General features: G+C 49.0%; 2 long non-coding RNA genes across 2 annotated transcripts in view; one reads left to right on the plus strand and one right to left on the minus strand.

Moving 5' to 3' along the window:
• LOC307207307 overlaps positions 1–24,108 on the minus strand; it is a 114,253-nt gene extending 90,145 nt beyond the window's left edge. The window contains exon 1 of the long non-coding RNA XR_013834629.1: positions 24,099–24,108. This is a non-coding gene — a long non-coding RNA (uncharacterized lncRNA). The remainder of the gene's footprint in view (positions 1–24,098) is intronic.
• LOC307207285 overlaps positions 1–25,533 on the plus strand; it is a 200,742-nt gene that overhangs the window by 32,054 nt on the left and 143,155 nt on the right. The window lies entirely within an intron of this gene.

The raw sequence follows: 25,533 nt of genomic DNA on the forward strand, positions 1-25,533 counted from the left end.
ATGTTCTTCCTTTTCACCACAGCTGCTTCAAATGGTGATATTTGAACCAGGCTTTTTTGCGCTCCAAGAGATCTTTATATTTCTTCCAGACCATATACAGGGATTTTCTTATAATATGATTCAAGAAGCTCTTATGGATTTTAACTTTCCCGTACAGGTGCCATGGAGGAAGGGATTTTCAAAAGCAGCCCTCCTTCCTCCGGGGAACGAATCTCTTCTTCTCTGCTTGCAGGAACACCTAGATGTTTAATAAGGCAAATCTAATTCTGGGACTGCTCCAATGTTGGCACTGTCCCTGTTATGTTGAATAGGATCCAAAAGGCAGCAGTCTGACTGGTCCTAGAACAATAAGATTCAGAATGCAGCAGTCTGATTGGTCCACAGGAGCCACCCAATCCAGCTCCAGGTGGAAGTGAATCCACAACCTGATTGGCCTACAGGTGAATCCCAGAATTAGCCAATCACATTGTGTAAATAATATATATAAAGCAGGCATTCTGGGGGAACTTCCATTCCTCCTCACCACTATGAGCTGAATAAAGAGCATGAAATCCACTCCCGACTCCGAGTATATTTCATTTAATAAGGCAAATCTAATTCTGGGACAGCTCCAATGTTGGCACTGTCCCCTCTTAGCCCTCCTTCCCCAAGATAACATCTCCCAGGAAGGCACCAAATTGAGTCCTCCTCCTCTGAGGGCTCCCTGACACGTTCAAATTAATTACTGCAAGCTTTGAGGCACAGCTCCATTTGCATGAATCTGCATTTGTCAGTACATGTGAATTTAAGACGACCCCAAGAGAATAGGGAACAGCTGGCTGGAATATCCTCCTGCCTGCCTCCCTTTCTCCCTTCTCGTTTATGATTCCGGTTAATGAAGTTATGAGGCAGATAACATTATTAAAAGCAGGGAGGGGGGAGATGTTGCTTCAGAAGGGGCAGCCTTGCGTCTTTGTCTCTTCCATGGCCATGCATCCTTCCTTCCCTCCAAACAGGAGTGCTCCTCTCTGAGCAAGTGAAGACAGTGATGGTTAAACCACAGAGCCTAGGACTTGCCGATCAGAAGGTCGGCGGTTTGAATCCCCGCGACGGGGTGAGCTCCCGTTGCTCGGTCCCTGCTCCTGCCAACCTAGCAGTTCGAAAGCACATCAAAGTGCAAGTAGATAAATAGGTACCGCTCCGGCGGGAAGGTAAACGGCGTTTCTGTGCGCTGCTCTGGTTTGCCAGAAGCGGCTTAGTCCTGCTGGCCACATGACCCGGAAGCTGTACGCCGGCTCCCTCGGCCAATAAAGCGAAATGAGCGCCGCAACCCCAGAGTTGGCCACGGCTGGACCTAATGGTCAGAGATCCCTTTACCTTTATTATGATGAGCCAATGGGAACGGCTGTGGAAAAGAGTTATCAAATTTACGGCATGATATAATTTAAGAGAGAATGTAATGAAAATGCAATGCAGATGGTACCCGGCCCTGGCCAGACTGGCAAAAATGTACAAAAACTGTAGTGATGTGAAAATGATTTACAGGTGGTACATGGCACCAGTCAAGCTTGCAAAAATTTACCATTTGCCCGATAATAAATGTTGGAAATGTAATGAGATTGAAGGTACATTCTTTCACCTTTGGTGGACATGCCCAAGGATTAAGACATTCTGGGAAATGATTATAATGAAATGAAAAAGGTATTTAAATATACCTTCCTGAAGAAACCAGAGGCCTTTCTCCTGGGCATGGTCGGCCAACTGGTGCCAAAGAAGGATAGAACATTTTTTATGTATGCAACAACAGCAGCAAGAATACTTATCGCAAAATATTGGAAGACACAAGATCTACCCACCCAGGAAGAATGGCAAATGAAGTTGATGGACTACATGGAATTGGCGGAAATGACTGGCAGAATCTGAGACCAGGGAGAAGAGTCGGTGGAAGAAGACTGGAAAAAGTTTAAAGACTATTTACGGAAATACTGTAAAATTAATGAATGCTAGAAAAACGTTGGAATGAAGTTATATGGCTTTAGTAGAAATGTTATAAGGAATTAAGGATAAATAGATCAATAGAGTATTAAAAGGAAAATAAGGTTAGAATGTGTTTAGATAATTATAGGATTAAAAATAGAGGAAGATGGAAAGGAATTGCTGAAAAAAATAATAGAAGTGGAATACAAAAAGGGAGGTGTGAGGTCACGGAAATAAGGAAATGAAAGATAAGATATTGAAATTATTTGATGTGTTTTAAATTGTGTTTGTTTTGTTTTGTTAGTTTAATGTTAGTGTTTTGTTAGTGTAATGTATAGTTGTTGTTGTTTTTTGTTTTGTATTGTATTGTATTGTATTGTATTGTATTGTATTGTATTGTTTTTATTTTTTGTAGTGTTTAAATTGTTGGAAAAGGTAACAAATATTATTTTTTTAAAAAACCAAAAACTGTAGTGATGTCTGTTGGAGATGCAACAATGGGGTACGTTTTTGAGCACAATTCAAAGTGTTGGTGCTGACCTTTAAAGCCCTAAATGGCCTTGGTCCAGTATAGCTGAAGGAGCGTCTCCATCGTTCTGCCTGGACACTGAGGTCCAGTGCCGAGGGCCTTCTGGCGGTTCCCTCATTGCGAGAAGCAAAGCTACAGGGAACCAGGCAGAGGGCCTTCTCGGTGGTGGCGCCCGCCCTGTGGAACGCCCTCCCACCAGATGTCAAAGAGATAAACAACTACCTAACATTTAGAAGACATCTGAAGGCAGCACTGTTCTGGGAAGTTTTTAATGGGTGACATTTTTATGTATTTTTAATCTTTGTTGGAAGCCGCCCAGAGTGGCTGGGGAAACCCAGTCAGATGGGTGGGGTACAAATACTAAATTTATTATTATTATTATTATTATTATTATTATTATTATTATTATTACCTTCCCCAAGCCATGCATAATTTTACTTGCTTTTTCTCAGGAATTAAAAAAAGAATGATAGATTTGGAAGGGACCCACAAAGGCCATCAAACCAACAGGTTCTGGACTAAATAATCCCCAACTGGTGGCTATCCAACCTACCAAAAAAATGTAACCTTTCCTCACTTCCACCCCCTTGATCACTTTGCCTGCCCTTTTCCGAACCGCCACAGCTTCCACAATCACGTTTTCGGAATTGATTTACCCAGTATTCTGAGTGCAACTGCACCATAGATCTGCAGCTTCAGAGGGTCTTTGGTTCTTGGAAGAAGCAGCAGCAGATGAGATACTTAAACCAAGTCACTTACACACAAATGGAAGTGAAAGCTTTAGCCCTAAATCAAACAGAGCAGGGAAGAAGGAAAAGACAACTAAAATTAGTTAAAAGGGAAAGGAAATATAACCACAAAGCATTGCGTACAGGGCTCCAAGAAAACCAATAATTCCACAAGGGTGAGCCATTCAAAGTTTCCATGGGAATCAGACAAATCATTCCGTGTGCTGGAAGCAGCAAGCGCCCATATTTCATTGGCTGCAGAATACTCACCTTGAGATTTACGACACGCCGTCAATTTCACCAGTAAAAGTGTCTCCTGCCATTTTTTTCCAGGCCTTTCCTGTTAAAAAGTCTTAGCGCAGCATTTCCAACATCTGGCAAACATAGCAATGCAGTGGCAAAAGCTACTTGGCTTGGTGTGAAATTAAGCAAAGGGATAAAAGGTAAAGGTAAAGGTACCCCTGCCCGTACGGGCCAGTCTTGACAGACTCTGGGGTTGTGCGCCCATCTCACTTAAGAGGCCAGGGGCCAGCGCTGTCCGGAGACACTTCCGGGTCACGTGGCCAGCGTGACATCGCTGCTCTGGCCAGAGCCAGAGCCAGAGCCGCACACGGAAACGCCGTTTATCTTCCCGCTGGTAAGCGGTCCTTATTTATCTACTTGCACCCGGAGGTGCTTTCGAACTGCTAGGTTGGCAGGCGCTGGGACCGAGCAGCGGGAGCGCACCCCGCCGCAGGGATTCGAACCGCCGACCTTTCGATCGGCAAGCCCTAGGCGCCGAGGCTTTAACCCACAGCGCCACCTGCGTCCCTCTAAAGCAAAGAGATAGTACAGGGCTAATCATCTCTTCTTATAATAATAATAATAATTGATTATTTATACCCCGCCCATCTGGCTGAGTTTCCCCAGCCACTCTGGGTGGCTCCCAATCAAGTGTTAAAAACAATACAGCATTAAATATTAAAAACTTCCCTAAACAGGGCTGCCTTCAGATGTCTTTTAAAGATAGGATAGCTGCTTATTTCCTTCACATCTGAAGGGACAGCATTCCACAGGGCAGGCGCCACTACCGAGAAGGCCCTCTGCCTGGTTCCCTGTAACCTCACTTCTCGCAATGAGGGAACCGCCAGAAGGCCCTCGGAGCTGGACCTCAGTGTCCGGGCAGAACGATGGGGGTGGAGACGTTCCTTCAGGTGTACTGGACCGAGGCCGTTTAGGGCTTTAAAGGTCAGCACCAACACTTTGAATTGTGCTCGGAAATGTACCGGGAGCCAATGTAGGTCTTTCAAGACCGGTGTTATGTGGTCTCAGCGGCCGCTCCCAGTCTAGCTGCCGCATTCTGGATTAATTGCAGTTTCTGGGTCACCTTCAAAGGTAGCCCCACGTAGAGCGCATTGCAGTAGTCCAAGTGGGAGATAACTGCAGTGTTTCCCAACCTTGTGCCTCCAGCTGTTTTTGAACTACAACTCCCATCATCCCTGATTAGCAAGACCAGTGGCAAGGGATGATGGGAATTGTAGTCCAAAAACAGCTGGAGGCACAAGGTTGGGAAACACTGAACTAGAGCATGCATTCTTGTTTGTTGCTTTCATTTCATTTCCACTGTCCAACAGCTCTTGCTGTCAGAAAGTTCTTCCTGATATTGAGTCGGAATCTCCTTTCTCATAACTTGAAGCCATGGGTTCGAGTTCTACCCTCCAGAATTATTGGAACTGGACCTAGCCACAGCAAAAAAAATCCTCACTCAAAAACTCGAGGAGATTGACCTACAACAAAGCACCAGTTTGGGTAGTGGCACTTGCTCACCATTAAATCTTGGCATAGTGCCCTCTCAGCAGATGCCATCTTATTTGACTTCTTTGTCTGTAGCGGCCCACAGATATGCCTTTATTAAGGCAAGATTTAACGCCTTTCCTTCCAATGTCTTGAATAATAGATTTTCCAATGGTCAAATTTCAGCGCTGTGTGTATGTGATAATAGATCTATAGAATCCTTACAACATATACTATTCTGTTGTCCACTACATTCAGTTTCTGGGATCAGATTTTTGTCCCCTTTTATTATTGGAAATCTCGGGTGACTCCTTGGAAACACAGCTAATACATTTACTGCAAGATTCTGATCCGAGCAGGTCTCTTTTTGTTGCCAGATTTCTGATAACAGTATTAGCTTATAAGAGGAAAAATGGATTACTCTATGATTATTGATTTTGCCTAAATAATATTGATCTATATTGATAATTTGATATTTTAAGCGCTATATTGTTCTTATTTTAATGGAATTTAGAAATTTACGGTTTGAGATGTACTTGATTTAAACGTATTTTAATTTATTGATTTTGCTTTGTTATGCCTGTTTTGCTGTATGTTCTGTTGAATATGGGCCTATGGCCGTAATAAACTATCTATCTATCTATCTATCTTATCTATCTACCCTCCAGAGCAGGAGAAAACAAGCTTGCTCTCTCTTCCGTGTGACAGCTCTTCAGATATTTGAAGATGCCTATTACAGTGGTACCTCAGGTTACAGACGCTCCAGGTTACGGACTCCGCTAACCCAGAAATAGTACCTCGGGTTAAGAACTTTGCTTCAGGATGAGAAGAGAAATCGTGCAGCGGTGGCACAGGAGTGTCACGGTCCGGTCTACGGGCGATCGAAGTCCCAGCTGAGGACATTGGGGGCAAGGTGGCAGGGTGGGAGCAGGAATGGGAGTTCAGAAGTCAGGAAGCCAAGAGTCCGAGGGTCAGAAAGCCAGGAGTCAAGAAGCCAAGGATCTGAGGATCAAGAAGCAGGGAGTCCCAAAGTCAGGGGTCCGAGGATCAAGAAGCAGGGAGTCACGAAGTCAGGGGTCCGAGGATCAAGAAGCAGGGAGTCCCGAAGTCAGGGGTCCGAGGATCAAGAAGCAAGGAGTCACGACGTCAGGGGTCCAAGGATCAAGAAGCAAGGAGTCACGACGTCAGGGGTCCGAGGATCAAGAAGCAGGGAGTCCCGAAGTCAGGGGTCCGAGGATCAAGAAGCAAGGAGTCCCGAAGTCAGGGGTCCAAGGATCAAGAAGCAAGGAGTCACGACGTCAGGGGTCCGAGGATCAAGAAGCAGGGAGTCCCGAAGTCAGGGGTCCGAGGATCAAGAAGCAGCGAGTCCCGAAGTCAGGGGTCCGAGGATCAAGAAGCAGGGAGTCCCGAAGTCAGGGGTCCGAGGATCAAGAAGCAGGGAGTCCCGAAGTCAGGGGTCCGAGGATCAAGAAGTAAGGAGTCAGGAAGTCAGGGGTCCGAGGATCAAGAAGCAAGGAGTCACGAAGTCAGGGGTCCAAGGATCAAGAAGCAAGGAGTCACGAAGTCAGGGGTCCGAGGATCAAGAAGCAAGGAGTCCCGAAGTCAGGGGTCCAAGGATCAAGAAGCAAGGAGTCACGACGTCAGGGGTCCGAGGATCAAGAAGCAGGGAGTCCCGAAGTCAGGGGTCCGAGGATCAAGAAGCAGCGAGTCCCGAAGTCAGGGGTCCGAGGATCAAGAAGCAGGGAGTCCCGAAGTCAGGGGTCCGAGGATCAAGAAGCAGGGAGTCCCGAAGTCAGGGGTCCGAGGATCAAGAAGTAAGGAGTCAGGAAGTCAGGGGTCCGAGGATCAAGAAGCAAGGAGTCACGACGTCAGGGGTCCAAGGATCAAGAAGCAAGGAGTCACGAAGTCAGGGGTCCGAGGATCAAGAAGCAAGGAGTCCCGAAGTCAGGGGTCCAAGGATCAAGAAGCAAGGAGTCACGACGTCAGGGGTCCGAGGATCAAGAAGCAGGGAGTCCCGAAGTCAGGGGTCCGAGGATCAAGAAGCAGCGAGTCCCGAAGTCAGGGGTCCGAGGATCAAGAAGCAGGGAGTCCCGAAGTCAGGGGTCCGAGGATCAAGAAGCAGGGAGTCCCGAAGTCAGGGGTCCGAGGATCAAGAAGCAAGGAGTCAGGAAGTCAGGGGTCCGAGGATCAAGAAGCAAGGAGTCACGAAGTCAGGGGTCCGAGGATCAAGAAGCAGGGAGTCCCAAAGTCAGGGGTCCGGGGATCAAGAAGCAAGGAGTCACGACGTCAGGGGTCCGAGGATCAAGAAGCAGGGAGTCACGACGTCAGGGGTCCGAGGATCAAGAAGCAAGGAGTCACGAAGTCAGGGGTCCGAGGATCAAGAAGCAGGGAGTCACGAAGTCGGGATTCCGAGGATCAAGAAGCAAAAAGCCAAACGCAGCAAGGCAGGGAACATGTTGCTGTGGCAAAGAACTGAAGGGAAATGCTGACCTTATATCCCTTCCTGGCTCCTGCCACCAGATGCTGTGAGTTACCAATCAGCCTCACCTGTGTGGCCGCGCCTTGCCTCTCCAGAACAATACATTTATGAGAAAACAGATGTACATACAAGTAAACAAACATACAATCAAACAAACAACAGAAAACTCAAACAAACCACCACACTATAAGATACAAGAAGATTAATATAATTACCATCATATATACTCCTGATACTGAACACAATTATAAAACATAGAGATGAAATATAAAACTGACTTCCAATTAAACTCACTTTACTTTATCTATCCATCACTTTATACAGTTACATATTTCTTATATAATTTCTTTTTACCTCCCTACGAACTTATATTTATACAATACAGGGATCAGTCTAATTCTGCCAAGACGTCTCCTTTTATTCCATAGTTTTCTAAATATTCTTTAAAGATTCCCCACTTTTTGTTTTGTTTTGATTGGCTGCTTCCTCTTCCCATCAGAAAGTTATTCACATAGTCACTGCTTCCTACAAGACCTCCTGGGAGCTCTAGGAACTTGCCAAGATTGCTGAAAGTTGTTGGGAGAAACCTATTGCCCTCACAGAGCTACAATTCCCAGAGTTCTTGGCACCCATAGCAAACTACAGTTTCTCCAGATCTTGGCTGTTTAAAGGGACACAATCCTGCTTTTAACAGATGGTGCAGATACAACCTTGTTATCTCTCTCTCTCTTTTGCAAATAACGCCTTGTAACGTCTCTTAAAGAACCTTTTAATGAGGGTGAAAGAGGAGAGCGCAAAATATGGTCTGAAGCTCAACATCAAAAAAACGAAGATTGTGGCCACTGGTCCCATCACCTCCTGGCAAATAGAAGGGGAAGAAATGGAGGCAGTGAGAGATTTTACTTTCTTGGGCTCCATGATCACTGCAGATGGTGAGAGCAGTCACAAAATTAAAGGATGCTTGCTTCTTGGGAGAAAAGCGATGGCAAACCTGGACAGCATCTTAAAAAGTAGAGACATCACCTTGCTGACAAAGGTCCGTATAGTTAAAGCTATGGTTTTCCCAGTAGTGATGTATGGAAGTGAGAGCTGGACCATTAAAAAGGCTGATCGCCGAAGAATTGATGCTTTTGAATTCTGGTGCTGGAGGAGACTCTTGAGAGTCCCATGGACTGCAAGAAGATCTAACCTCTCCATTCGGAAGGAAATCAGCCCTGAGTGCTGACCGGAAGGACAGATCCTGAAGCTGAGGCTCCCAGACTTTGGCCACCTCATAAGAAGAGAAGACTCCCTGGAAAAGACCATGATGCTGGGAAAGATGGAGGGCGCAAGGAGAAGGGGACGACAGAGGACGAGATGGTGGGACAGTGTTCTTGAAGGTGCCAACATGAGTCTGACCAAACTGCGGGAGGCAGTGGAAGACAGGAGTGCCTGGCGTGTTCTGGTCCAGGGGGTCACGGAGAGGCGGACACGACTAAACAACAACAACAACGTCTCAATTAGCAACACAATAGCTCTACAGTTGAGAAGGGGGAAATCGTGAGTTGAGCACTGCAACCATCCTTTAATTCTTCAAACTTCCACAGAGGACTGTTTTGGGTTTTCTGGTATTTTTTTTAAAAAAAATGAAATTATAGCAACAACCAATTCAAGCACAAACCTGCCAAGATCTATGTTAGAGAAGGTCGGCATTTGTGGGCAGAGGGTGGGGAGGCAGAATCTGTCAAGAGTTCAGGCATCCTCCAGGGAAGGGGAAAGTTTGCCGCGAGATCCCCGTCTTCGGTGGGAACGGATTCCCCTTGCAGTAACAGCCTTTTGACGGATTCCTTCCTGTTATGTACTGAGCTGAATAGGATCCAAATTGCAGCAGTCTGATTGGTCCTAGAACAATAGGATCCAAAATGCAGCAGTCTGTTATCATTTGCCCAATAACAAATGTTGGAAATGTAAAGAGACTGAAGGTACCTTCTTCCACCTTTGGTGGACCTGCCCAAAGATTAAGGCCTTCTGGGAAATGATTTATAATGAGATTAAGAAAGTACTTAAAAGCACCTTTCATAAGAAACCAGAGGCATTTCTCTTGGGTATGGTCAGCCAGCTGGTGCCGAGGAAGGATAAAAATTTCTTTTTGTACGCTACTACGGCAGCAAGGATTCTTCTAGCAAAGTATTGGAAGACACAAGAGCTACCCACGCTGGAGGAATGGCAGGCGAAAGTGATCGACTTTATGGGATTGGCAGAAATGACCGGCAGAATCCGCGACCAAGAGAAAGAGACTGTGGAAGAAGACTGGAAGAAGTTTAAAATATATCTTAAGAGTTACTATAAAATTGAGGAGTGCTAAAATGCTAAGGGAGAGGAAGACGTAGAATTACAGCGGTAAATTTTGCTTAGTTTAGGGTGAAATTGAAAAGGAGAATGAATTTATATTTAATTGGCTAAAAGGGTTGTTGAACAATTGTAAAAAAAAAGGATGCAAAAAGGAGAAGGTATGGGGAAGTCCGAGAAAAGAGGCTTATGGAAATAAGGTTAAGAAATTATGATTTTTTGTGTTTGTTTCTATGTTGTTTTTGTTGTGTTTGTTAAAAATTGGAAAATTAATAAAAAAATTTATTAAACAAAACAAAACAAAATGCAGCAGTCTGATTAGTCCTAGAACAATAGGATCCAAATTGCAGCAGTCTGATTGGTCCTAGAACAATAGGATTCAGAATACAGCAGTCTGATTGGTCCTAGAACAATAGGATCCAAATTGCAGCAGTCTGATTGGTCCTAGAACAATAGGATTCAGAATACAGCAGTCTGATTGGTCCTAGAACAATAGGATCCAAATTGCAGCAGTCTGATTGGTCCTAGAACAATAGGATCCAGAATGCAGCAGTCTGATTGGTCCTAGAACAATAGGATCCAAATTGCAGCAGTCTGATTGGTCCTAGAACAATAGTATTCAGAATGCAGCAGTCTGATTGGTCCTAGAACAATAGGATCCAAACTGCAGCAGTCTGATTGGTCCTAGAAAAATAGGATTCAAATTGCAGCAGTCTGATTGGTCCTAGAACAATAGGATTTAGAATGCAGCAGTCTGATTGGTCCTAGAAAAATAGGATTCAGAATGCAGCAGTCAGATTGGTCCTAGAACAATAGGATCCAAATTGCAGCAGTCTGATCGGTCCTAGAACAATAGGATTCAGAATGCAGCAGTCTGATTGGTCCTAGAACAATAGGATGCAGAATGCAGCGGTCTGATTGGTCTGAAGGAGCCACCCAATCCAACTCCAGGTAGAAGTGAACCCGCAACCTGATTGGCCTACAGGAGAATCCCGGAACTAGCCAATCACATGGGGCCCATTGTGTAAATAAGGTTTATAAAGCAGACATTTCGGGGGATGAAATATACTCAGAGTCGCAAAGTGATTTCATGCTCTTTATTCAGCTCATAGTGGTGAGGAGGAATGAATGAAAGTCCCCTCAAGGTATCTGCTTTATATACATTATTTACACAATGGGCTGCACATGATTGGCTAATTCCGGAATTCTACTGTAAGCCAATCAGGTTGTGGATTCACTTCTATCTGGAGCATGATTGGGTAGTTCCTGCCAACCAATCATACTGCTGCATTGTTCTAGGACCAATCAGACTGCTGCATTCTGAATCCTATTGTTCTAGGACCAATCAGGCTGCTGCCTTTTGGATCCTATTGTTCTAGGGCCAATCAGACTGCTGCAGTTTGGATCCTATTCCACCCAGTACATAACACCCCTCCCCTCTAAGTTCCAGTCCTGCCCGGGAGGTCGCATTCATAGTCCTCAAGGTACGCTGGCGGCCTACGTGTGCGTTGCGGCCTGGGGTGTTCCCTGGTCCGGGGTTCAGGTTCTGGCTCGTGTTCCAAGGATGCTGGCTGTGATGGGGCTGTTTGGTCTGGCGCAACCGGCTCACTCAGTCGTGGTTCTGGTTCCGGTGTCCTTTCGGCCTCGCAGGTTCTCTCTGTATTTACTGATTCTGCCTCTCCTGCTGGCCCCTCGTGCTCTATGGGCCTCACTGCCCCTCTGTTCCCTTGGGACTCCTCTGCCCTTTCCTCCTCCTGGTTTTCTCCTGGGAATCGTCGCCGTATCTGGTCGCAGTGGCGGCGCCAGCATTGCCCCCCATCCGTTAGCACCTCATACGACACGGGGCCAGTGACCCTGGTGACTGTGGCGGGTACCCATGCTGGGCCTGCCCCAAAATTCTTTGCGTACACTGGGTCCTGAGCCTCGAAGGTCCGGGGGTTCTTGCCTTCCCCCACCACTGCCTCATCCTGAGCTCTATCGGGGTGAAGGCGGTCCAATCTGATTGCAAGGCGCCGACCCATTAGTAGTTCAGCGGGGCTCCGGCCAGTCGTTGAGCTGGGGGTGCTGTGCTGTGCTAGAAGGAATGTGGCAAGGCGGTACTCCCAATCCCCTTGTGTCATACGGCGAAGGGTGTCCTTGGTGGTCCGCACCATGCGTTCTGCTTGGCCATTGGTGGCAGGGTGGAATGGCGCCGAACGGATGTGGCGGATGGCGTTCTGCGTTGTGAAGGTTTGGAATTCTCCTGACGTAAATGCAGTCCCGTTGTCTGAGACGAGAGTGTCAGGGAGCCCGTGGGTTGCAAACAGCCTGCGTAGTACCCGGATGGCTGCGGACATAGAAGTGGACGGTACCAGTGCGACTTCCAGCCATTTGGTGTAGGAGTCCACCACTATGAAGAATGTTTTCCCCTGAAAGGGGCCAGCGAAGTCCACATGCAGGCGTGACCATGGTGCTCGGGCGGACTCCCAGGACTGGACTGGGGCCCTTGGGGGATCTGGGCGGGATTCTTGGCAGGCCTGGCAGTGTTTGACCCAGGCCTCTATCTCTCCGTCGATCCCCGGCCACCACACATAACTCCTGGCAAGGGCCTTCATTCTTACTACCCCTGGGTGTGTCTCGTGTAGGGCTGTGAGGACCCTTTTGCGGAGGGGCTGGGGAACAACGACCCTGCTTCCCCATAACAGGCACCCCTTGTGGGCTGACAGTTCATGTTTGCGGGTTGTGTAGCCGGCGAATTCTGGCCCGGGGCTGCTGCTGGGCCATCCCCTCCACACCCAGTCCAGGACCCGGGAGATGACCCTATCTTTCTTGGAATGGTGTGCAACTTCTTGTGCCTGAATGGGGCGGTCAGGAAGCAGCTCCAGGCTCATAACCTCTTGTGCAGGTGCTGGGTCGGGGCCTGTTTCCGGTAGTGGTAGCCTGCTGAGGGCGTCCGCATGGCCCATCGCCTTCCCCGGACGGTGAATCAGTGCATACTGGTAGCTGGCAAGGAAAATTGACCACCTGAGGACGCGAGGAGACAGCACTTGGGGGGTCTGCTTTTCAGGGGCAAACAAGCCAAGCAACGGCTTGTGGTCAGTCACCACGGTGAAGGGCCGCCCGTACAAGAAATCATGGAATTTTTTTACTCCCTTCACGATTGCCAGACCCTCCTTGTCGATTTGCGAGTAGTTCCGCTCAGTTGCGTTGAGTGTCTGGGAAAAGTATGCCACCGGTACCTCTCTTCCATCTGGGAGTTGGTGTCCCAGGACAGCGCCAATGCCATAGGGTGAGGCGTCGCATGCTAGCACCACCGGCAGCCTCTCGTCGAAGTGTGCCAAGACCGAGTTTGAGACAAGCAAGTCCTTGACTGCCTGGAATGCGGCCTCCTGGCGCTGGCCCCACACCCAAGGGGCCCGCTTGTCCAGGAGTCTGTGTAGGGGCTCCGCTACCGCCGCCTTGTGGGGAAGGAAGGAATGGTAAAAGTTCAATAGTCCCAAGAAGGCCTGAAGTTCAGTCTTGTTCTTGGGCGCTGGGGCATCACAAATGGCCCGTACCTTGTCCCCAGTCGGGTGGACCCCTTCTGCGTCCACCATAAATCCAAGAAAGTCCACCTGAGGCACTCCTAGTAGACATTTTTCCCGCTTCACCTTGAGACCCGCCGTCTGGAAACGGTGCAGAACGGTGCGGAGGCGGTCCTCAAACTCCTCTGGTGTGGGCCCGGCAATCAACACATCATCGAAGAAGGGGGTGACGCCAGGAATCCCTTTAAGTAGAGAGTCCATTAGATTCTGGAATATGCCTGGTGCCACGCTGATACCGAATTGCAGCCGCTTTACCCTGAATGCTCCTCTGTGCGTCACAATCGTCTGTGCCTCTGCTGTGGCCTCATCTACTGGCAGCTGTTGATATGCTTGGGCCAAGTCCAGCTTGCCAAAAATTTTCGACCCAGCCAGGGTGGCAAGAACATGGCTGACCACTGGCACTGGGTATGCATGGGCCGTAAGGGCCTTGTTTATGGTACATTTGTAGTCTGCGCAGATGCGGACCGAACCATTAGGCTTGACGGGTGTGACAATTGGGGTTTCCCAGGGGGCATTAGGCACCGGCTCCAGCACTCCTTGCTCCACAAGCCGGTCCAATTCCTCGTCTATACGGGGTTTCAGGGCAAACGGGACCCGGCGGGCCTTGAGCCTGACCGGTCGTACTGCGGGGTCAAGCTGTAGAGCAATTGGGGGGCCCGTATACTGTCCCAATTTCCCATCAAAAACCCCCGGAAATTCCTTGCATATGGCGTCCACGTCCACTTGTAAGCTAGTGTGGTTCACCCCGGTGACGGCTAGCCCCAGTGGTCCAAACCATGCCAATCCCAGTAAGCTAATGTAGGGGCCCTTGACCACCAGCAATTCCAGTTGCCGCGTCCGCCCTCGGTATTGCACCCTGAAGGTCCCCACCCCCATTGTGGGGACCTTACGTTTCTGGAAGTCCCGGAGGGTGAATGGGGCCGGCCTGAGTTTGGGACCCCCAGTAGGACACAGTTTCCTTAAGGTCCTTGCCGAGATTATGGATAGAGTTGAACCCGTGTCAAGCTCCATGCGGCATGGGGCCCCCTCTATCTGTACGTCAACATAAATTTTCTCTACGTTGGGGTGGGGCAACTGGTATACCTGGAAGTCCGTGAGCTCCGTCGAGTTGCCTTGGTGCGTTGGGCCCCGGGACCTGGGGCTCTTGGATTGGTCATCTGATGCCTGGCGTCGGGTGGGCCGAGCCCGACACACCCGGGCGATGTGTCCCGATTTTCTGCACTGCCTGCACTCTGTGTTGCGGAAACGGCAGGTCCTCCTCTCGTGACTTTCTCCGCAACTTGCGCAGTTCCCTCCTTCTCGTCGAGGCAGCTGTGGTATGTGGGCTGCTTGAGTGCGCTGCTGTACTCGGTGCACCTCCTCCCTGTTGGATCCTGAGTCGTCGGTGAGGTCTTCGTGGTGGACCCTCGGTTGGGATGGCTGGCTCGGCCGTGCCTCTTGCGTCGACCTCTCGGCAGCTTCCGTTGCCAGGGCCTCCTCCAGAGCGACCTGGAACGTTAGGTCCTTCTTAGCGTAGAGGCGTCGTTGCAGCTTCTCATCCCTCAGGCCACCGACGAGGCGGTCGCGAAGCATGTTCTCCAGCTCTGAGAAGTTGCAGAACCGGGCGGCTTGGCGGAGAGAGGTCACAAACCCAGTTATGGTTTCCCCAGGGGCTTGCCGCTTTGCATAGAAGGCATTTCGACGAGCCACCACTGAGGGCTGTGGCGAAAAGTGCCCCTTCAGCTGTTCCATTATTGTTTTGTATGGAACAGTAGCAACGTCTTCAGGCGCAAGGAGAGCCCGGGCAATTTCAAATGTCTCCTCTCCGCAAACGCTGAAGAATATTGCCCTCTTCTTGGCGTCTTCTTCATCGGTGACCCCTTTGGCTTCTAGGAGGAAGGTGAAACGGGAGGCGTACGCTTCCCAGTCTCCGGATGCTGGGTTGAACGGTGAGAAGCTGCTGTCGGTTGCCATTCTGAGTTCCTTGTGTCCCGGAGCTGAAGCCTGGATACACGGTGCGAGGCAGCGGTGCGGCAGGTGGCGGTGCTGCGGTGCTGTGTGTGGCAGTCAGCTCAGCGGGATCCCATCCTCGTCGCCAGTGAAATATACTCAGAGTCGCAAAGTGATTTCATGCTCTTTATTCAGCTCATAGTGGTGAGGAGGAATGAATGAAAGTCCCCTCAAGGTATCTGCTTTATATACATTATTTACACAATGGGCTGCACATGATTGGCTAATTCCGGAATTCTACTGTAAGCCAATCAGGTTGTGGATTCACTTCTATCTGGAGCATGATTGGGTAGTTCCTGCCAACCAATCATACTGCTGCATTGTTCTAGGACCAATCAGACTGCTGCATTCTGAATCCTATTGTTCTAGGACCAATCAGGCTGCTGCCTTTTGGATCCTATTGTTCTAGGGCCAATCAGACTGCTGCAGTTTGGATCCTATTCCACCCAGTACATAACAGGGGAACTTCCATTCCTCCTCACTACTATGAGCTGAATAAAGAGCATGAAATCCACACTCGACTCCGAGTATATTTCACTACCTAATCTGGACAATCCATTAAATAACCCGGTTAATTTGTACCATTTAAATCCCATCAGGGCAGCGTGTAATGCTATAAAACTCTAAACATAATCCTGGCTGCATGAATGGGGTTTAGCTCTCACAACAAAGGCGCACAGGGATGAAGGAGGCAGTGGTTTCTCCCCCCGACACGAGTTAGGCTCCATATCAACCTTTGTAGCCGTTAAATGTTGTTTTTCCGACACTTGCATAGAACATTCCAAAAACCGCTTGTGAGAATAATGCCCACAAGCGATAGCTGCATTCTTATGTTGTTCTGCATTGCTTCGCACCAAAGCACCCCATTTGAGGCAGTGTGGTGCAGTGGTTAGAGAGCTGGACTAGGACCCAGGAGACTAGGGTTCAAATTCTGCCCCCTCGACCATGAAGCTAGGTGACTCTTCGGGGGCCATTTGCTGCCTCTCAGCCCACTGGCGTACGAAGGGGGGGCCAGGAAAGCGCACCACCCCGGGCACCATTTGGGGAAAGGATACCATCGTGGCCGGCCACCCCCCCCCCAGGACACGCAACACGCCCCCACGGGTGGCACATCATGCCCCCGGGATACGCGCCAGCCATACCCCCGCCTGTTCTCTGCTCCAGAGCTGCACCATGTTGCTCCGCCACTGTCTCAGCCCAACCTGCCTCACAAGGTACGGTACTTAAGACATATTTGTCTATGCTAATCTTATACCTGAGTCTTGCCCCGCCATGCCTGCTTATGCTAATCTTGTACCAAGGACTTGTCTGGACATATACCAAGAACTAACTTAAAGGTAAAGGTACCCCTGCCCGTACGGGCCAGTCTTGACAGACTCTGGGGTTGTGCGCCCATCTCACTTAAGAGGCCAGGGGCCAGCGCTGTCCGGAGACACTTCCGGGTCACGTGGCCAGCGTGACATTGCTGCTCTGGCGAGCCAGAGCCGCACACGGAAACGCCGTTTACCTTCCCGCTGGTAAGCGGTCCCTATTTATCTACTTGCACCTGGAGGTGCTTTCGAACTGCTAGGTTGGCAGGCGCTGGGACCGAGCAGCAGGAGCGCACCCCGCCGCAGGGATTCGAACCGCCGACCTTTCGATCGGCAAGTCCTAGGCGCTGAGGCTTTAACCCACAGCGCCACCTGCGTCCCTAAGAACTAACTTAGTTGGTCTTTAAGATGCTACTGGAAGGAATTTTTTTATTTTGTTTTGTCTGGACATGTTTGCCAAGGTTAACCCCTCTCCTTTTGTGACCTGTCAGTGATGTAGCAACGATGCAGTACGAACTGTATTCTAGGATATGGTGGGAAAGTTTTAAAAGTCTTTGTCACCCCATCCTCGGGGTTCAAATTTGCTCTTTGGGGTTTTTTTTGGTTTTTTTAAAAATAATATTTATTAAAGTTTCAAAAATGTTAGAAAAATGAAAAAGAAAAAGAAAATAAGAAAGATACAAAATACAGAAAATACAGAAAAACAAAAACAATTAAAAATGTTTCAAACTTTCCATGTCTTGTCTTTCATTTACTTGTTTCCCTGACCTCCTCACACCCAGTGGCGTAGCGTGGGTTGTCAGCACCCGGGGCAAGGCAAGTAATTTGCGCCCCCTAACCCGTGGATTTGCCCTAACCCCAGATGTTGCGCCCGGTGCGGCCGGCCCCCCCTGCACCCCCCACGCTACGCCACCCTCACACCTCCCTTTTTTGTGTTCTAATTCAATTAGCAGTTTCAGCAAATCCTTTCCATTTTTGCTTTTATCTTAATAATTTATCTTAAAATATTACAACTTTACATTCTCACCTATTCATAATCCAATTTTACCTAATTCTATAACATTACTGCTAAAACCACATAACTTCATTCCCACTCAAATTTGCTCTTTGAACCTATTGTGCAATCAACTTTGGTCTACACCTATTTGCTCCAGTTGGCTGGACTCCTTCCTTTATTCTGCAGGGACCCGCCGGCTCTGCCCGACCAGAGCTGCCTCACACCTAGAATTTTCTGTAACACCTTGCAGACCACCCCTCTCTACTGCAGCTCCCTAGTTCTCTGCCCTCAAAGTTCTGTTTCACTTTGTCTGGTTTTAAGGCCATAAGGCTCCCCGTTTATTTAATCACACACTCAGGAAGTCAACAGAGAGCATTTTCCCCTCTCTTTTTCAAAGAAATGACTCATGGGGGTGTTCAGGGGTGGTTTTAGTGTGTGGCGGGTCTTCCCTTGAAACGATTCATTTAAATGTAGAATCACATTAGCCATTATTGCTCCTCTCTGCAGACTCGGCCAGCGTGCTTGAGATCTAAACCTCGACGCGCTATTAATCTTCCGAGCATTTGTCCGCGACCTTCAAAGAGAAGTCTTCTCCGCGGCTGCAGGCAGAGGCTCCCGACGCGAAGCCTGTTGCTAAATGTTCGTAGCAGCAGCTGGCCGGGACACATTAATGAACTGGGGAGAAAAAGAATAAAGATCTTCTTTGCCGCATGCTAACAGAGGAAGGCCCTGTCGGATTAATAATGGGCCGCAAATAAGGAAGGGGTGTTGGAAGGATTCTGAGCTGGGATTAAATGAGGTCAGGTTCAAGGGAAGGAGATGGTCTTCATTGCCTATGGTCTCATATTGAGGAGTTTGGTAGCTGCTGGATGTTTGTGTGTGGCTGCCCCTTGTGGCGAGCCGTTGAAGCACAGGTGAGCAGAATTGCCGAAATTCAGGCTCTGGGCTGGCTTGGCGGTTGGGTTTTCCTGGACAGGAAGCAATATAAGTGTCAGGTGAGCCAGGGGAAGGTCGGCAATAAATCACACGGCGTCCATGAGGCATAGCTGTCAACTTACAAATTTGAAAATAAGGGACCAGCAGCCTCGAAAATAAGGGACCAGCAGCCTCGAAAATAAGGGACCAGCAGCCTCGAAAATAAGGGATCAGCAGCCAAAATAAGGGATTTTCCAGGCACAGGGATGTTCAGCTTCTGAGCCCCTCCGAGCCAAAGGCAGAAAGCCCAGCCAGCAGCCCAACGAAGCCTCAAGCGGTGGTTCCCACAGCGCAGCAACCCGGCAAAGGGGATGCAGCAAGGAAAACCACCATCACCTCTCCGCTGGGAAGCGCTGAGCAAAGGCGAGTCCCCAGGCAAGGCGGCCGATTTGATCGGCACAAGGCATGCAAGCTCCACCCCCCAGTCGTTCTTAGACTCCTTATTGGGTGAGCAACGCAGCCAAGCAACACAGCTGGAGCCTCCCTCCTCCCTGGCCGGCAGGGAGGGAGGGAGAGGAGCTGCTTCCTTTAAAACCCGGGAAATTTAAGGGACATCATCAATAAGGGACGGCAGCGGGACACAGGCCTGGGATAAGGGAGTTTCCTGCCAAATAAGGGACGGTTGACAGCTATGGAGGTGACGCACACCCCTTGGCTTGCTTTGTCTCCTTCCATCCCAGTTCCTCTGTCACGAATCTCCATCCCATGGCAGGATTCAAACAAAACCCATCTATGCTTCACTGGCTCTTCCCTTCCTTTGCAGAGAGAGTGCGGGTTTCTGTGAATGCACTATAGACTGGCACAGCTGTTCTCATCCGTGACCTCATATGCCACCGGAGTGTTCACAAGTTATCCAGAAGAGCTTCAAAAGCCGTTACTAAGCAACAGCTTCCCTGTAGACGGCAGAGTTCCCCCTGCATTTTTCTCGTTCAAGAAGTGGGGGAAAGAGGGAAGAGAAGGGGAGGGGGAAGTGGGGTGGTGGTGGTCCTAGCTCAGTGGGAAAAGGGTTGTTTATCCTGGAGAAGAGGACACTGAGAAAGGATGCAATAGCCATCTTCAAATATCTAAAGGGCCATCACATGGACAATGGAGCAATGCTTTTCTCCTGCTCTGGAGCGCAGGAATCGACCCACAGGCCTCAAGTCACAAGAAAGGTGTTATGTACTGACTTGAATAGGATCCAAAATGCAGCAGTCTGATTGGTCCTAGAACAATAGGATTCAGAATGCAGCAGTCTGATTGGTCCTAGAACAATAGGATACAGAATGCAGCAGTCTGATTGGTCCTAGAACAATAGGATACAGAATGCAGCAGTCTGATTGGTGCTAGAACAATAGGATCCAGAATGCAGCAGTCTGATTGGCCCTAGAACAATAGGATTCAGAATGCAGCAGTCTGATTGGTCCTAGAACAATAGGATTCAGAATACAGCAGTCCGATTGGTCCTAGAACAATAGGATCCAAATTGCAGCAGTCTGATTGGTCCTAGAACAATAGGATCCAGAATGCAGCAGTCTGATTGGTCCGCAGGAGCCACCCAATCCAGCTCCAGGTGGAAGTGAATCCACAACCTGATTGGCCTACAGGAGAATCCAGAATTAGCCAATCACATGGGGCCCATTGAGTAAATAATGTATATAAAGCAGACAGTTTGGGGGAATTTCCATTCCTCACTACTATGAGCTGAATAAAGAGCATGAAATCCGCACTCTACTCCGAGTATATTTCAAAACGACATTCCAACGCAACGTCAGGAAGAACTTTCAGAGAGTAAGAGCTGTTCAACAGTGGAACGGACTCCCTCAGGAGGTGGTGGACTTCATTGGAAGTTTGTAAGCAGAGGTTGGATGGCTACCTGCCATATATGATCGAGTTGAAATTCCTGCATTGAAGGAGGTTGGACTAGATGTCCCTCAGGGTCCCTTCCAACTCTACAATTCTGTGATTTATGCAGAAGGTCCAACCATCTCCAGGTTGGTGGTACTGAACTAGGTGGACCAGTTGCTTGGTGTAAGGTAGCTTTCCTGTTTAAAGCAGCCCTTTCTTTGGAAACATGAGGACTAGGATCTTAACTTGATTTGTTGGGGAAGAGCCATAGCTTTGTGGTAGAGTCTTCATTCCATGCAGGGGTCCCAGGTTCAGTTCCCAACATCTCCTGTTGGGGCTGAGAACGCCCCCGCCTGAAAGGCTGGAGAACAGCTGACAGACAGTGTCAACAATACTCAATATAATGTGGTGCCCTTGGTTTACTGGCAGGGGGTGGGATTAGCTCATCAGGGGTATTTGATCTGTTGCCCCCACTTCTAATTAGCCCTCCTCATAGGTAAAGGGACCCCTGACCATTAGGTCCAGTCGTGACCGACTCTGGGGTTGTGGTGCTCATCTCGCTTTATTAGCCAAGGGAGCTGGCGTTTGTCCACAGACAGCTTCCGGGTCATGTGGCCAGCATGACTAAGCCGCTTCTGGCGAACCAGAGTAGCGCACGGAAATGCCATTTACCTTCCCGCCAGAGCGGTACCTATTTATCTACTTGCACTTCATGCTTTCGAACTGCTAGGTGGGCAGGAGCAGGGACCGAGCAATGGGAGCTCACCCCATCACGGGGATTTGAACCACCGACCTTCTGATCGGCAAGTCCTAGGCTCTGTGGTTTAACCCACAGCGCCACCCACATCCCTAGCCCTCCTGATAGATGTCCCTTAATTCAAAAGGAATATTGTAATTATTTGTAGACTATTTTTTTAAAAAAGCAAGCAATGAGCATGCAGCCTAGGACCCACATACCTACAGGACCGCCTCTCCTGGTATGCCCCGCGGAGGACCTTAAGGTTCACAAATGACAACATTTTGGAGGTCCCAAGTCGCAAGGTGGTTAGATTGGTCTCAACTAGGGCCAGGGCCTTTTCAGTACTGGCCCCGACTTGGTGGAACGCTCTGTCACAAGAGACCAGGGCCCTGCGGGACTTGACATCTTTCCACAGGGCCTGCAAGACGGAGCTGTTCCACCTGGCCTTTGGTTTGGACTCAGTCTGACCCTTATGTTTCCCTCCCCTCATGGTTTTGATCTATGCGCTACTATTAAAATGAGGCTGCATTTTAAATTGTATTTTAACCCGTATTTTAAATTGGGTTTTTTTCTTCTCTCCCCCCCCCCCCATTATGTTTTTGTTGTAATTTTACTGGTGTTAGCCGCCCTGAGCCCGGCTCTAGCCAGGGAAGGCGGGGTATAAATAAAAATTTATTATTATTATTATTATTATTATTATTATTATTATTATTATTATCATCATGTTCTTGGGGACGGTTGCCAACTTACTATTAGAATACCCCGTGCCATGTTCCTGTTACTGTATTTTCTGCTCTATAAGATGCATAAGACACCTAGCTTTTAGAGGAGGAAAACAAGAAACAAGAAAGCAACACAAAGGCTCCTGAGCGAAGAGGAAAGAGCGCTCCCTCTTGCTATTCTGGCTTCAGTGATAGCTGCACAGCCTGCATTTGTTCCATAAGACACACACACATTTCCCCTTACTTTTTAGGAGGGGGAAAGTGCGGCTTATAGAGCGAAAAATACGGTAATTTAAGAGCAGCTTAATCTTCACACAGAAGCTTTTTTTTCAAAATGGTGCTTTTTAAAAGATTATATTGGAAATGGTTGCCAACTTGAGGTGTCTGGGGTGTTAGGGGAGGGGTAGTACCCCTGGTGGGGGCCACGTCCTGCTGCTTCTGGGGTCGTCTGTCCACCTTTGGTCCCCCATCTTGCATTCAGCTCCCACCTGCAGCTCCTGGAAGCTGTCAGCAGGCGACATCGGCCACAATCCTGGGAAACAGCTTCAACTATCCAGCTAAACCAGGTGAGGGGAGCCGATAGGTCTCAAACCCTCAGTGAATTAGGGGCAAAGACAGGCTCTAGTGGATGTAGCAGACAAGACCAAGAGTCGGTCCAACGGTCAAGAAGGCAGGGTCTGCCCGTGTGGTAGAGGGAAGCAAGGGGCAGGTGACGCTCATCCACCTGGGAAGTGTTGCAGGAATTTATGTATAGGTTGGGGGGGTTGCCCCTCCAGCAGATACCATGCACTACCAAAACCATAGAATCATAGAATCATAGAATCATAGAGTTGGAAGAGACCACAAGGGCCATCGAGTCCAACCCCCTGCCAAGCAGGAAACACCATCACTTTTGTGACTTTTGTGATTTGTCCCCACAAAACACTTCATCACAGTTTCTTCCTATCTATTCAAAGGGCCTCTGCTGCACAATGCCGAATATAACAATTCGCTGACAAATGTATCCATGTACTGGCTCACTGGGAAAACTTCAGAAATTCCTATAGACATGTGAGCTCAGCTACTCAGCAGCCCCTCTGCCTGAGTGATAATCCCTGGCATCCTGATACCTGAGTGCCAGACAGGTAGCCATTCCAGAAATAACAAACCCAGATGAAGACAAGAGGGTGTGATTCACTTGGCTGGGAAACAGGGAAATGTAAATATCTCTTTTGTTACACTTGATGGGTGTTTGGTGGAGGGCAAGGGGAACCATGGGGCAGGGTCCAGGATGCTCAGATTACGGCCACCAGACCTCCCCTTTCATGATGTAACCATGATGTAATAGTGATGTAGTTTGGGGGGGTGTGACATGGGGATTAGCAGCTAATCAAAGTTTGGGTCCTCTTTTGTTTGGGGCTTCCATCTTGTTCCACCTTGTGGCAGGTGGGAGTCCTGTCGCGACCGTCTTCAATAAAGACCAAGCCTACTGGCTGCTATTTTGCTCTTGTACAATGGTGCCTCGCAAGACGAAATTAATCCGTTCCGTGAGGCTCTTCGTATAGCGGTTTTTTCGTCTTGCAAGCCCATTGACAGCTTAGTGGATTAGCACTATTAGCGGTTTAGCGGCTTTTAGCGGATCAGCTGATAAGCGGCTTAGCGCTTAGGAAAAGGGGGGGAAAGGGGGGGAACCCGTAGGAACTCGCAAGACATTTTCGTCTTGCAAAGCAAGCCCATAGGGAAATTCGTTTTGCGAAGCGCCTCCAAAACGGAAAACTCTTTCGTCTAGCGGGTTTTCCGTCTTGCGAGGTGTTCGTCTTGCGGGGCACCACTGTAGCTGCTGGCTGGTGTCCTTGTTTTTTGTCCAAGGGAGCCCTCAGATTTCTCCGTTAACAGAAGGGAGCCCATCTGGAAGAAGGAAAACTCCCATCCCAAACCTCCACTGCCTGGCAGGATATTTTCGGGAGGAGAAAAGGCTCAGGAGTAAACCCTACACAAATCTGGAACGGAGTCCCCAAGGCAGTTGGGTGGAGCCTTGCACACCTTCTTCCAGCAATTCCTGCGGCCAAGCTGGTGCCAAACGTCTTGCTCTGCTTTCCTTTGGACCACACCAACAAGGCCAAAGTGGGGGGCTGGCGCCATCGGGGCACCCCAGGACCCCCATGCACATGACCCAGGCTTGTGCCCTGGGGACAGTGGTGAACTTTGGACTCTCAGATTTGTTACGGAAAAATCTAGGTGTGAGGCTGCTCAGTCACCCAGTTGGTCGGGCACAGGTCCCTGCAGAATAAAGGACAGATTCCAGCCACCAGCCGGAGCAAATAGCTTCAGGATGAGAACAGAAATCATGCTCCGGTGGTGCGGCGGCAGCAGGAGGCCCCATTAGCTAAAGTGGTGCTTCAGGTTAAGAACAGTTTCAGGTTAAGAACGGACCTCCGGAACAAATTAAGTACTTAACCTGAGGTACCACTGTATCACCTCCCGACCCCACCCCCACCCACCATGGCCCCCTCCACCTCTTCTCCCCTTTTTTCTTCCTAATGTAACCCCAATGTCTCAACAAATGAAACTGACCTATGGAAAATGTAACTTGACAAAAGAGACACTGTGCATACCTTTGTAAACCAAGAAAACTTTTTAAAATGTATTTTTAAAAAAAGAAGTCAGTGTTTGTTCAACTCAGCTTTGGGGTTTTGTTTTGCTTTGCTTTGCTTTTAACGCAACGGAATCTCTGCGGAAGAATCCCATCGCTAGCTTCTGCTAGAATAAGACGCCCTGCCAGAATGTGTGGTTGCCTCCGTTTCTAATCACAGCCGGAGGACTTTCCAGATTTTCTCTCACCCGCCCCCCACTCCATCCTCCCCCCCTCCATCTGCAGAGAAGTCAGCTTTTTCTGGCAGCGCAGTCCCCTCAGTTGACACCACTCACGAAAGCCCCCGTTGCAGAGAATTTGGCCTTGCGGCACCCACGGTTGGCAATAGATTCCACATCCAAGGAAATTTCATTAACCTTTGAAACCCCCTTGCTAGAAATCAAAGCTGGTGGCAGGTTCCGTTTTGTGATTAACAGCAGCCCCCACCACGCCTGCCCCCCCCCCACACACACACAGTGCAGTGGGAGAGATTGTTAAGTCTGAAAGGTTTCCCACGTTTAAAAACAAAAACACAAACCCACGGAATAATTCTGGGGAGGTGTGGCTGATTCAAATCATTCTGTTTCTGGAGCAACAGGCTAGGGCCTGTTTCTGGGATGACACGACTTTCACATTCCACGTACGGATGATTCATTCCGCTACCCTCGTAGCAACTGGTCGGGCACAAGAGAACAGTGCGTCTCTCGAGTAGCTGGCTGAGTCACCAGCCTGTTGTCCTCCCAGCACCCCGGATTCCCAAGCTGTGCTCCCACACCGCAGGTTGGGGAGCAACTGTGAGCATCAAATGGAAAAGAGTCCCACTGAGGAACACACATCCCAGCGTCCGCGTGGCTACGGCTAACCGCCACAATTTCACTGAGGTTTGGGCTTAATTGGCTTTCAGCATGTGAGAAAATAAGTTAAGTGCTTCCTTGCCAACAAAGGTCCATATAGTTAAAGCTATAGTTTTCCCAGTAGTGATGTATGGAAGTGAGAGCTGGACCCTA

This window comes from Podarcis cretensis (genome assembly GCF_951804945.1).
Source record: "Podarcis cretensis genome assembly, chromosome: 18".
NCBI classification, from domain to species: domain Eukaryota; kingdom Metazoa; phylum Chordata; class Lepidosauria; order Squamata; family Lacertidae; genus Podarcis; species Podarcis cretensis.